The 12,500-nt window shown below is 46.3% G+C and overlaps 1 pseudogene; it reads left to right on the forward strand.

Moving 5' to 3' along the window:
* The window catches only part of LOC123485721, a 112,070-nt pseudogene that overhangs the window by 59,272 nt on the left and 40,298 nt on the right, over positions 1-12,500 (forward strand).

Raw genomic sequence — 12,500 nt, forward strand, 5'->3', positions numbered from 1 at the left:
AGATGTCTAACTGTCACTGAAAGCCTGTCATGTCACCAATGTTTGCGTTCTCTTCTTTTTCATCTGTGAATGTGGAAATGAAGACTACAGTAAAGAGCATTAACAGTACATAGCTGTGAGGGACCTTGTCCATCTGGTTTCTATGACTACAGTTTAGATAACAGTTTAGTTTCCATTTTGATTTTGTATTATCATCTTCAGCAACCCTTTTATTTTATTATTTGAGATTCATACAGTTGATTCATACTGTAGATTCATACAGTTGATTCATACTGTAGATTCATACAGTTGATTCATACTGTAGATTCATACAGTTGATTCATACTGTAGATTCATACAGTTGATTCATACAGTTGATTCATACTGTAGATTCATACAGTAGTTTCATACAGTAGATTCATACAGTAGTTTCATACAGTTGATTCATACAGTTGATTCATACAGTAGATTCATACTGTAAATGCATACAGTAGATTCATACAGTAGATTCATACAGTAGTTTCATACAGTTGATTCATACAGTTGATTCATACAGTAGATTCATACAGTAAATGCATATATTAGATGCATACAGTAGATTCATACAGTAGATTCGTACAGTAGATTCCATACAGTAGATTCATACAGTAGATTCATACTGTAGATTCACTGTAAATGCATACAGTAGATTCATACAGTAGATTCATACAGTAGATTCACACAGTAGATTCATACAGTAGATTCATACGGTAGATTCATACAGTAGATTCATACAGTAAATGCATACAGTAGATTTAATTATACAGTAGATTCATACTGTAAATGCATACAGTAGATTCATACAGTAGATTAATACAGTAGATTCATACTGTAGATTCATACAGTAGATTCATACAGTAGATTCATACAGTTGATTCATACTGTAGATTCATACAGTTGATTCATACTGTAGATTCATACAGTTGATTCATACAGTAGATTCATACTGTAAATGCATACAGTAGATTCATTACAGTAGATTCATACAGTAGTTTCATACAGTTGATTCATACAGTTGATTCATACAGTAGATTCATACTGTAGATTCAGCCAGTAGATTCATACAGTAGATTCATACAGTAGATTCATACTGTAAATGCATACAGTAAATTCATACAGTATATTCATACAGTAGATTCATACTGTGATTCATACTGTAAATGCATACAGTAGGTTCATACAGTTGATTCATACAGTAGATTCACCAGTAGATTCATACAGTAGATTCATACAGTAGATTCATACAGTAGATTCATACTGTAGATTCATACTGTAAATGCATACAGTAGGTTCATACAGTAGATTCATACAGTAGATTCATACTGTAAATGCATACAGTAGATTCATTGCCAGTAGATTCATACAGTAGTTTCAACAGTAGATTCATACAGTAGATTCATTGCCAGTAGATTCATACAGTAGATTCATACAGTAGATTCATACAGTAGATTCTTACAGTAGATTCATTGCCAGTAGATTCATACAGTAGATTCATACAGTAGATTCATACAGTAGATTCATACAGTAGATTCGTTGCCAGTAGGTTAAATGGGGTGACTGCCTCACTACTTTACCTCCATGAGTTGATGATGAAAAATACATCAGAAACACTCCTTGTCTTTCACAGTCTTCTCTCTCCCCCCTCTCTCTCTCTCTCTCTCTCTCTCTCTCTCTCTCTCTCTCTCTCTCCTCTCTCTCTCTCTCTCTCTCTCTCTCTCTCTCTCTCTCTTTGTGTGTCTCTCTCTCTCTCTCTCTCTCTCTCTCTCTCTCTCTCTCTCTTCTTCTTTCTCCACTCTCTCTCTTCTTCTTCTCTCCACTCTCTCTCTTCTTCTTCTCTTCATTCTCTCTCTTCTTCTTCTCTCCACTCTCTCTCTTCTTCTTCTCTTCATTCTCTCTCTTCTTTCTCTCCTCTCTCTCCTTTTTTCTCCACTCTCTCTCCCTTCTCCTCTCACTCTCTCGCTTCTTCTCTCCACTCTTTCTCTTCTTCTTCTCCACTCTCTCTTTCTTCTTCTCTCACTCTCGCTCTCCTTCTCTCCACTCTCTCTCTTCTTCTTCTCTTCACTCTCTCTTTTTTCTTCTCTCACTCTCTCTTTCTTCTCTTCACTGTCTTCTTCTCTCCTCTCTCAGTCTTCTCTTCACTGTCTTCTTCTTCTCTCCTCTCTCCAGTCTTCTCTCCACTCTCTCTCTTCTTCTTCTCTTCATTCTCTCTCTTCTTCTTTCTCTCCTCTCTCTCCCTTCTTCTCTCCTCTCTCTCCTCCCTCTCTCCTCTCTCTCTCTCACTCTTCTCTCTCCCTCTTCTCTCCACTTTCTCTCTTCTTCTTCTCTCCTTTTTCTTTGGGGCACAAATATCTATCTCTTGTTATTTCTTATTGTTTCAGGCCTTAAGGCTGAGAGACAACTGATCTAGAGGGTGTCTAACGCACTGTGGCGTGCAGGTCTATGTCAGGAATGGTAGTATTGTGTTAATTGAGGTATCTCTGCTTTTGTTGTGTACAAGCGTGTGTGTGTGTGTTAGAGGAAGAGAGAGAGAGAGAGAGAGAGAGAGAGAGAGAGAGAGAGAGAGAAGAAGAGAGAGAGAGAGAGAGAGCAGAGAGAGAAGGCTTTCAGAGAGCAACATGAGAGTGAGCGCATTCTGTTCTCAGTACTACCAGTGGATTCTAAAGTTCTCAACAACAACAAAGCAGACATATATACAGACACCCCAAGATGTAACTAACGCCAGGTTCGAGGCAGAGAGGGAGAGTGTGTGTGTACACGTTTATCTGTGTGTGTGTGTGTATATTTACATGTATATATTCTCTCCCCCTATGCAGCGGTGAGTCGAGCCCCTATCCCCATGGCGGTGGTTCGTAGGGAACTGTCCTGTGAGTCGTACCCATCGAGCTGCGCTGCCCGGGGACAGACGTCATCATGATCGAGAGTGCCAACTACGGACGCCTCGACGAACAAGATCTGTGACTCGGACCCAGCACAGATGGAGAATACTAGATGTTATCTGCCCGACGCATACAAGATCATGTCGCTCAGGTGAGCTGATCTAGAAATATAGTTCTATGTCTGTCTGTCTGTCTGTTCATCTATCCATCCATTGAAGATCATGTCCCTCAGGTGAGCTGATCTAGAATTATAGATATCTGTGATGATTATTTAATGTCTATGTGGCCATTCTCTGTGGACTGTATAGTTGAGACGGTCCATCTGTTCTCAGATTGAATTGATCAAGGTTATATATGCAGATCTTTATCTGGTCCTCTCTCTCTTCTCCCTGGTCCTCTCTCTCTCCCTGGTCCTCTCTCTCTCTTCTCCCTGGTCCTCTCTCTCCTCTCCCTGGTCCTCTCTCTCCTCTCCCTGGTCCTCTCTCTCCTCTCCCTGGTCCTCTCTCTCTCTTCTCCCTGGTCCTCCCTCCTCTCCCTGGTCCTCTCTCTCCTCTCCCTGGTCCTCTGCCTCCTCTCCCTGGTCCTCTCTCTCCTCTCCCTGGTCCTCTCTCTCTCCTCTCCTGGTCCTCTCCCTCCTCTCCCTGGTCCTCTCTCTCCTCTCCCTGGACCTCTCTCTCCTCTCCTGGTCCTCTCCCTCCTCTCCTGGTCCTCTCTCTTCTCCCTGGTCCTCTCTCCTCTCCCTGGTCCTCTCTCTTCTCCCTGGTCCTCTCTCCTCTCCCTGGTCCCTCTCTCTCCTCTCCCTGGTCCTCTCTCTCACCTCTCCCTGGTCCTCTCTCTCCTCTCCCTGGTCCTCTCTCTCCTGTCCCTGGTCCTCTCTCTCCTCTCCCTGGTCCTCTCTCTTCTCCCTGGTCCTCTCCTCTCTCCTGGTCCTCTCTCTCTCCTCTCTCTGGTCCTCTCCCTCCTCCCCCTGGCCTCTCTCTCTCCTCTCCTTGGTCCTCTCTCTCTCCTCTCCCTGGTCCTCTCTCTCCTCTCCTTGGTCCTCTCTCTCCTCTCCCTGGTCCTCTCTCTCTCCTCTCCCTGGTCCCCTCTCTCCTCCCCTGGTCCTCTCTCTCTCCTCTCCTTGGTCCTCTCTCTCCTCTCCTGGTCCTCTCTCTCTCACCCTGGTCCTCTCTCTCTCCTCTCCTGGTCCTCTCTCTCCTCTCCTGGTCCTCTCTCTCCTCGCCCTGGTCCTCTCTCTCCTGTCCCTGGTCCTCTCTCTCCTTTCCCTGGTCCTCTCTCTCCTCTCCCTGGTCCTCTCTCTCTCCTCTCCTTCTCCCCCTCTCTCTATCCACCTCCTCCCCTCTTCCTCCCCCATTTCTCTCTCTCTATCATAACCACCTTATCATAACCACCTTTCCATCATGCTGTGCAGCTCTGCCTGCGGTTGCTTTGGCCTGGACGGCCACCTGCTCAGACAGATGCAGTGTGTGGGTCTAGCTATCCATAATTAATGCACGCACGCACACACACACACACACACACACACACACACACACACACACACACACACACACACACACACACACACACACACACACACACACACACAGACACCCGGGGGCTAGAGCAGACTGTTAGCTCCAGTTATATGAGCCAGAGGGAATCACCAAATGGTACCCTATCCCCTATATAGTGCACTACTTATGACCAGAGCCCTATGGGCCCAGCTGCTATCTGTGTGCTCCCATATTCCCTCCCCCATAGGGATACACAGGGTTGAAGGGGAAACGAAGAGGCTGCAATGAAAGTTCCTCTTAATCTGTGTGGTTATTATAGAGGACTTCACTTCAGGGATGTTGTGTTGTTGAGGAGATCCAAAATGGCTGCCTAGGGATTCTGATATCTTTGAATGGTCTATTCTTGTTCTTCATCCCCCTCTATTTACCTCCCTTCTATTTTAAATTCTACATTTCGGCTAGGCTCTCGTTTTGAGTGTCACAAAGGACTGTCTCATCAGATGAATAGAACTGTAAGAACACTGGGAAGTTCCAAAAGAACTGTCAGAACACTGGGAAGTTCCAAAAGAACTGTCAGAACACTGGGCAGTTCCAATAGAACTGTCAGAACACTGGGCGGTTCCAAAAGAACTGTCAGAACACTGGGAAGTTCCAAAAGAACTGTCAGAACACTGGGCGGTTCCAAAAGAACTGTCAGAACACTGGGCAGTTCCAATAGAACTGTCAGAACACTGGGCAGTTCCAAAAGAACTATCAGAACACTGGGCAGTTCCCATAGAACTGTCAGAACACTGGGCAGTTCCAAAAGAACTGTCAGAACACTGGGAAGTTCCAAAAGAACTGTCAGAACACTGGGAAGTTCCAATACAACTGTCAGAACACTGGGCGGTTCCAAAGGAACTGTCAGAACACTGGGCGGTTCCAAAAGAACTGTCAGAACACTGGGAAGTTCCAAAAGAACTGTCAGAACACTGGGCAGTTCCAATAGAACTGTCAGAACACTGGGCAGTTCCAAAAGAACTGTCAGAACACTGGGCGGTTCCAAAAGAACTGTCAGAACACTGGGCAGTTCCAATACAACTGTCAGAACACTGGGCAGTTCCAATAGAACTGTCAAAACACTGGGGCAGTTCCAATGGAATTGTTAGAACACTGGGGCAGTTCCATTCTAGAATGAGAACATTGAGAGGGCTATGAGGCTAGGTGCTAGTGTGGTGTGTGGGGTATTTCTAGCTCTGGATGAAAGGTGATGAAGTGATGTGTTCTGGGGAGGAGGTATACTCAATTAGTTAAGAAGAGAACAGTAGCACTATCTTACTACACACACACACACACACACACACACACACACACACACACACACAAACACACCAGTGGAGGCTCCTCAGAGGAGGAAGGGGAGGACCATCCTCCTCAGTGAATTTCATTTTAAAGTTTAAACATTATAAAAGTTATATCATTTTTAGATAAAACTATACTAAATATATTCACATGTCACCAAATAATTGATTAAAACACACTGTTTTTGCAATGAAGGTCTACAGTAGCCTCAACTGCACTCTGTAGGCGTGCACCATGGTGTAGCCCAGGGATCATCAACTAGATTCAGCCGCGGGCCTATTTCTTCTTGAGCGGATGGTCGGGGACCGGAACATAATTACAAATAATTTGGGAGACTGTAAATTGACCGCAAGTAGCCCAAACATGTCACGCCCTGACTCAGAGGGACGCTTATATGTTGAGTCAGGGTGTGTATTTTCCTTGCTGTGTTTTCCTATGTTGTATTTTCTATGTTTAGATCTAGTATGTCTAGATCTATGTTGGCCGGTGTGGTTCCCAATCAGAGGCAGCTGTAGCTCGTTGTCTCTGATTGGAGACCATCCTTGGCAGGCCTATTGGCACTAGTGGGTTGTGGGATCTTGTTCCGTGTGAGGTTTGTTGTGTGTACCTTAGGACGTCACGTATCGTTAGTTTATTGTTTTGTCGTTGTGTTTATTCGTTTAATAAACATGTTGGCATATCAAGCTGCGCCTTGGTCCTTCTCGTTCATGAACGAACGTGACAAAACAGATATAATGTTTGACTAAAACATAATCATTTCAAACATTGTTTACATTTGTATACGATCACGTGTCTCTCTATTATGTGTGGGAATACTTGGGAACAGATTTCTCAAAATAAAATCACTTAGAGCTGATTTCCTGGTGTTTTTACAGTCTATTATGCCCAACCAAAAAAAAAAGTATTAAAAAAAGTATTATTATTTTTGGCTCAGAAAACTTGGTGGGCCAAATAAAACCACCCACGGGCCAAATTTGGTCCATGGGCCGCCAGTTGGGAACCCTGGTGTAGCCAGAGAACAGCTAGCTTCCGTCCTCCTCTTGGTACATTGACTTCAATACAAAACCTAGGAGGCTCTTGGTTCTCACTCCCTTCCATAGACTTACACAGTAATTTTGACATCTTCCGGAGGACGTCTTCCAACCTATCAGAGCTCTCGCAGCATGAACTGACATGTTGTCCACCCAATCAAAGGATCAGAGAATGAGTCTAGTACTGAAAGCATAAGCTACAGCTAGCTAGCCCTGCAGTGAATAACATGTGGTGATTAGTTGACTAAAAGAGAGAGAAAGACAATAGTTGAACAGTTTTCAACAAATTAATTTCTTCAAAAATGTAGGAGAAGCAAGAGAGAAAGAGAGAGAGAGAGCAATTGTATTTTTTTTTCGCTTTGAGTTTCACTTACTTAGCTAGCAATTGCAGCTGGCTAGTTTAGCCTACTGAAACACCCTGCTCAAACAGAGGGATGCTATGTTAGTTAGCTGGCTATGACTTTACAACACAACACTGGAACTCTTCCAAGTCAAGGTAAGCTTTTGATTTTATTAATTTATTGCCACCCCGGCCGCCGGTCGTAACTGCTAAACTGCTTACTGACTGTACACTGTAACGTTACCGCATGATTGTAGCGGGTTTACTAACGCGTTAGTTCTATTAGCTATGTTGACTAGGACATTACTTTAGCTAATATGGGGACAACGATATAGACTGTGTGTAGCGGTTATGACATGGTTTGGAAAGGTTTTTTCACCTGGTCACATACAGCTGATGTGTTGTGCATTGAAGTCCACAAACGAAGGGAAAAGGTGAGAGGAGGAGAGTGCATAGGAATACAACGTGGCTGCTATGAAAGTGAACTGTGTTTACGCGTGATCAGGGGTGTATTCATTCTGTTGAAAAATTTTCTTAAACAGAAGCAAATGAAACAGGGATAAAAAAGACCTACATTTGTCCAATAGAAACTCTCATTTGCAACTGTTGGACTAATGATTACACCCTAGATAAGCTAGATGCAGGCAAGGGTGTGCAAGACCTGTGCACCTACGTTATAAACTTTCATTCATAGGCTAGGTTGTAGCAACCTCATGATGGGTACAGGGAAAATGTTAGTATCATGTAGTAGCCTAAACCTATTGATGTTACATTGAGTTTGGGTGAATGGAATATGAATGACAGTCATCCACTATGCTGTAATAGAAATAAGGCCATGCTCATTAAAAAACGGCACTGACCACCAATGATATATATATATATAAACATCTGGTAGATCTTAAGACCCTTTGTATATTTAGATTTTTAAAGTCAGACACCATTTTAATCCGGAGAATGTCCTCTTTGTAGTGATGTAAGGTTGGGCAGCAATCTCTGACCGCCACTGACACATACATACACACACCCTGTAGACTCCCGTGCCAATGTTTAAATATTACTTCTGGATCTTAAACCCACTTCAATCTCCCACACATTCCTCCCTCTCTCTCTCTCTCTCTCTCTCTCTCTCTCTCTCTCTCTCTCTCTCTCTCCCCTCTCTCTCTCTCTCTCTCTCTCTCTCTCTCTCTCTCTCTCTCTCTCTCTCTCTCTCTCTATCTCTCTCTCTCTCTATCTCTCTATCTCTCTCTCTCTCTCTCTCTGTTATATAAGTCCCTGTGCACATTGGAAAAAACACTTAAACAAGAAAGAGGAGAGAGAAAGAGGAGAGAGAGTTCTTCATCTCTTTAATATAGAACAGAGGGATGACATCACACTTCATGTATTATTTCCTCTCCTCGCTCCTCCCTCCATTCCTCTCTTCTGACCCCCGTCTCTCTAACTCTCTCCTCTTTCCCCTCCCCTCACTACCTCTCCTCTTTCCCCTCACTCTACCTCTCCTCTTTCCCTCCTCACCTCCCTCCCCTCACTACCTCTCCTCTTTCCCCCTCCTCACTCCCTCTCCTCTTTCCCTCCCTCACTCCCTCTCCTCTTTCCCCTCCTCACTACCTCTCCTCTGTCCCTCCCTCACTCCCTCTCCTCTGTCCCCCCTCCTCCCTCTCCTCTGTCCCCTCACTCCCTCACTCTCTCTCCACTTGCCTCCCTCACTCCCTCTCCTCTGTCCCCTCACTCCCTCTCCACTGCCTCCCTCACTCCCTCTCCACTTGCCTCCCTCACTCCCTCACTCCCTCTCCTCTGTCCCCTCCCTCCCTCTCCTCTGTCCCCTCCCTCCCTCTCCTCTGTCCCCCCTCCCTCTCCCTCTCCTCTGTCCCCTCCCTCCCTCTCCTCTGTCCCCTCCTCCCTCACTCCCTCTCCTCTGCCTCCCTCACTCCCTCTCCTCTGTCCCCTCCCTTCCTCTCCTCTGTCCCCTCCCTCCCCTCACCCCCCTCTCCTGCCTCCCTCACTCCCTCTCCACTGCCTCCCTCACTCCCTCTCCTCTGTCCTCCCTCACTCCCTCTCACTGCCTCCCTCACTCCCTCTCCTCTGTCCTCCTCACTCCCTCTCACTGCCTCCCTCACTCCCTCTCCTCTGTCCTCCTCACTCCCTCTCCACTGCCTCCCTCACTCCTCTCCTCTGTCCTCCCTCACTCCTCTCCACTGCCTCCCTCACTCCCTCTCTCTGTCCTCCCTCACTCCCTCTCCTCTGTCCTCCCTCACTCCCTCTCCTCTGTCCCCTCCCTCCCTCACTCCCTCTCCTCTGTCCTCCCTCACTCCCTCTCCTCTGTCCTCCCTCACTCCCTCTCCTCTGTCCTCCTCACTCCCTCTCCCTCTGTCCTCCCTCACTCCCTCTCCTCTGTCCTCCCTCACTCCCTCTCCTCTGTCCCCTCCCTCCCTCACTCCCTCTCCTCTGTCCTCCCTCACTCCCTCTCATCTGTCCTCCCTATCTGTCCCTATATCCCTAATTTTCTCTTCTCCTCTACCACCTCTCATTTCCTCACAGCTCTTTTCTTCCATTTTCCTTTCTTCCTTCTCCAACTCTCCACCCCTCTATTTTCTCCTCATGCATCTTCTCCATTTTCCCAACACCCTTGTATCTTTCATTCACTCTCTCCTCTCTCTCCATCTCTCTCCGCTCCCTCCATCTCTCTCCTCTCTCCCTCCATCTCTCTCCTCTCTCTCTCCCTCTCCATCTCTCTCCTCTCCCTCCATCTCTCTCCGCTCCCTCCATCTCTCTCACTCCCTCCATCTCTCTCCTCTCCCCCTCCATCTTTTATTTTTATTTTTCATTTCACCTTTATTTAACCAGGTAAGCCAGTTGAGAACAAGTTCTCATTTACAACTGCGACCTGGCCAAGATAAAGCAAAGCAGTGCCATAAAAACAACAACACAGAGTTACATATGGGGTAAAACAAAACATAAAGTCAAAAATACAAACAGAAAATATATATACAGTGTGTGCGAATGTAGTAAGTTATGGAGGTAAGGCAATAAATAGGCCATAGTGCAAAATAGTTACAATTTCGTATTAACACTGGAATGATAGATGTGCAAAAGATGATGTGCAAATAGAGATACTGGGGTGCAAATTAGCAAAATAAATAACAATATGGGGATGAGGTAGTTGGGTGGGCTAATTTCAGAATGGCTGTGTACAGGTGCAGTGATCGGTAAGCTGCTCTGACAACTGACGCTTAAAGTTAGTGAGGGAGATAAGAGTCTCCAGCTTCAGAGATTTTTGCAGTTCGTTCCAGTCATTGGCAGCAGAGAACTGGAAGGAATGGCGGCCAAAGGAGGTGTTGGCTTTGGGGATGACCAGTGAGATATACCTGCTGGAGCACATTCTACGGGGGGGTGTTGCTATGGTGACCAGTGAGCTAAGGTAAGGCTAAGGCAGTGATTTATAGATGACCTGGAGCCAGTGGGTTTGGCGACGAATATGTAGTGAGGGCCAGCCAACAAGAGCGTACAGGTCACAGTGGTGGGTAGTATATGGGGCTTTGGTGACAAAACGGATGGCACTGTGATAGACTACATCCAATTTGCTGAGTAGAGTGTTGGAGGCTATTTTGTAAATGACATCGCGAAGTCAAGGATCGGTAGGATAGTCCGTTTACGAGGGCATGTTTGGCAGCATGAGTGAAGGAGGCTTTGTTGCGAAATAGGAAGCCGATTCTAGATCTAACTTTTGATTGGAGATGCTTAATGTGAGTCTGGAAGGAGAGTTTACAGTCTAATCAGACACCTAGGTATTTGTAGTTGTCCACATACTCTAGGTCAGACCCGCAGAGAGTAGTGATTCTAGTCGGGTGGGCGGGTGCAAGCAGCGTTCTGTTGAAGAGCATGCATTTAGTTTTACTAGTGTTTAAGAGCAGTTGGAGGCTACGGAAGGAGTGTTGTAAGCTCGTTTGGAGGTTTGTTAACACAGTGTCCAGTGAAGGGCCAGATGTATACAAAATGGTGTCGTCCGCATAGAGGTGGATCCGAGCTTCACCAGCAGCAAGAGCAACATCATTGATATACACGGAGAATAGAGTCGGCCTGAGAATTGAACCCTGTGGCACCCCCATAGAGACGGCCAGAGGTCCAGACAACAGGCCCTCCGAATTGACACATTGAACTCTATCTGAGAAGTAGTTGGTGAACCAGGCGAGGCTGTCATTGGAGAAACCAAGGCTGTCTTTTATCGATCGCGGTTATAATATCGTTTAGGACCTTAGCGTGGCTGAGGTGCACCCATGACCTGCTCGAAACCGGATTGCATAGCGGAGAAGGTACGGTGGGATTCGAAATGGTTCGGTGATCTGTTTGTTAACTTGACTTTCAAATACTTTCGAAAGGCAGGGCAGGATGGATATAGGTCTGTAACTAGAGTGTCAGCTTTCCAATCTCTGGGGATCTCAGACGTCTCTCCGCTACCTCCATCTCTCTCCTCTCTCTCTCTCTCTCTCTCTCTCTCTCTCTCTCTCTCTCTCTCTCTCTCTCTCTCCCTCCCTCTCTCTCTCTCTCTCTCTCTCTCTCTCTCCTCTCTCTCTCTCTCTCTCTCTCCTCTCTCTCTCTCTCTCTCTCTTCCCCTCTCTCTCTCTCTCTCTCTCTCTCTCCTCTCTCTCTCTCTCTCTCTCTCTCCCCCTCTCTCTCTCTCTCTCTCTCTCTCTCTCTCTCTTCCCTCTCTCTCTCTCTCTCTCTCTCTCTCTCTCTCTCTCTCTCTCTCTCTCTCTCTCTCTCTCTCTCTCTCTCTCTCTCTCTCTTCTCTCTCTCTCTCTCTCTCTCTCCTCTCTCTCTCCTATCTCTCTCCTCTCTCTCTCATCTCTCTCCCTCTCTCTATCTCACGTCCTCTCTCTCTCATCTCTCTCCTCTCTCTCTCTCCTCTCTCCCGGCATCTCTCTCCCCTCTCTTCTCTCTCTCCTCTCTCTCTCTCTCTCTCTCTCTCTCTCTCTCTCTCCTCTCTCTCCTCTCTCTCTCCTCTCTCTCTCTCTCTCTCTCATCTCTCTCTCTCCTATCTAGCTCCTCTCTCTCTCATCTCTCTCCTCTCTCTCTCTCTCTCCTCTCTCTCCTATCTCTCTCCTCTCTCTCTCATCTATCTCCTCTCTCTGCTATCTCGCTCCTCTCTCTCTCACTCTCTCCTCTCTCTCCTGTCTCTCTCTCCTCTCTCTCCTCTCTCTTTCTCTCTCTCCTCTCTCTCTCTCTCTCTCCTCTCTCTCTCTCTCTTTCTCTCTCTCTCTCTCTCCTCTCTCTTTCTCTCTCTCTCTCTCTCTCTCTCTCTCTCTCTCCTCTCTCTCTCTCTCTATCTCTCTCTCTCTCTCATCTCTCTCCTCTCTCTCTCTGCTCCCCTCTCTCTCATCTCTCTCTCTCTCTCCTGTCTCTC

Source organism: Coregonus clupeaformis, unplaced genomic scaffold (assembly GCF_020615455.1).
Source record: "Coregonus clupeaformis isolate EN_2021a unplaced genomic scaffold, ASM2061545v1 scaf0817, whole genome shotgun sequence".
NCBI lineage: Eukaryota > Metazoa > Chordata > Actinopteri > Salmoniformes > Salmonidae > Coregonus > Coregonus clupeaformis.